Source organism: Phodopus roborovskii, unplaced genomic scaffold, assembly GCF_943737965.1.
Source record: "Phodopus roborovskii unplaced genomic scaffold, PHOROB, whole genome shotgun sequence".
Lineage (NCBI taxonomy): Eukaryota > Metazoa > Chordata > Mammalia > Rodentia > Cricetidae > Phodopus > Phodopus roborovskii.
This window is the reverse complement of record NW_026126448.1, coordinates 12,335,323-12,336,798: the sequence shown is the minus strand read 5'-3', so window position 1 is coordinate 12,336,798 and position 1,476 is coordinate 12,335,323. Positions and strand designations below refer to the sequence as shown.

General features: G+C 45.4%; 1 non-coding gene across 1 annotated transcript; it reads right to left on the bottom strand.

Annotated features, from left to right (window-relative positions):
- Window positions 1–655: 655 nt before the first annotated feature.
- Window positions 656–790, bottom strand: LOC127225534 (small nucleolar RNA SNORA44). Its single transcript, XR_007834817.1, has one exon. It is a non-coding gene; the product is annotated as a small nucleolar RNA SNORA44 (small nucleolar RNA).
- Window positions 791–1,476: the final 686 nt, after the last annotated feature.

Here is a 1,476-nt window from a genome sequence, read left to right as displayed (position 1 = left end):
TCTGGCTCAAAAATTATGATAGTGATCTTATTCTTACCCAGTGGATTAACACTATATAATTAGTTCAAAGGAGGGACCCCCCCCTCCCAGCTGAGCTGTAGAAACCACCTGGGTGGTCATAAGGAGGACCAGCCAGCATTTACAGAGCCTTCCCCGTACATCACTTAAAACAGGAATCCTCACACAGTGCTTGAAGGTAGAGACCGACATAAGCCCTGCTGGAGAAACCCAAAGGTCAGAGAGCACTTGCCAAGGTCACATTGCTACCAGGTGGCAACTGGTTTGAATTCAGGCTGAATCCGGTGACCAGGTTTTTATTTAGTGTCATCTGCCTAAGAAGAATTAGCAACGCGCACCCAGCTGCCAGGTCTTCTGTGAAAGACTGAGTTTGTCCTGAAGGAAAGTGAGCAGGAAAATCACACCACTAAAGCAGACTACAGGGATGAGAAAATGTGTAATTTTTCATACCTTTAAAATAAGTCTGCTTGGTGGGCTGGGGAGGTGGCTCATTGGATAAAGTGTTGTGCAAACATGAGGGCCGGAGTTCAAATCCTCAGCATTCACATAAGAGCCAGGTATGGTGGCCGGAGTCTGTAACCTCAGTTCTTTCTTTATTTCTTTTTTTTCTTTTTTTTTTCTTTTTTTTTTTTTTTTTGCATAGAGGAAAGCCAAGTGGCAGGCACTGTGCTAGTTTGGACTGTCAAAGTCTCTCCAGTTTCTCTGGCATGCAGTTGGAGAGCCCATGGTCACTTAACCTCAGTTTTGTGAGTGCAGAGACAGATGGATCCTGGGGCTTGCTACCCAGCCAGCCTAGCCAATTGGTGAGCCCCTGGCTCAGTGAAAACACCTTGTCTCAAAAAGATAGGGCAGACAGAGAGAAAGGAAAACAAATACCTGGTAGTAATCTCTAGCCTCCACACATACAATAGGGATGGAGATGGCTCTCATAGGGCTAGAAATATAGCTCAGTGGGTAAAGCGCTTGCCTAACACTCTCAAAGCCCTGAGTTCAATCCCCAGATCCACACAAACTAGGCATAGTGGTGCATGCCTATAATCCCTGTACTCAGGAGGTGGAGCAGGAGGATTGTTGTGGAATATTCTTTTACACTGTGTGAAGATGTGTCACTGTGATTGGTTCAATAAAGAACTGAATGGCCAATAACTAGGCAGGAAGAGGTTAGGCAGGACTTCTGGGGACAGAGCGGTTTCAGGGAAGTGGGGGGGGGACGTTACCAGCAGAGGAAGAAGAACATGCAGGAGGAGAAAATCCATGAGTTGTGCAACAACACATAGACTAATACAAATGGGTTGACTTAAGTTACAAGAACTAGTTAGAAACAAGCCTAACGCTGAGTTTTCATAGTTAATAGTAAGTCTCTGTGTCATGATTTGAGGGCTGGAAGCCCACAAAAATTTGCTACAGAAGATCAGAAGTTCAAGGTTGTCCTCTAAAGCTTGCTCTCAGATTCGGGAG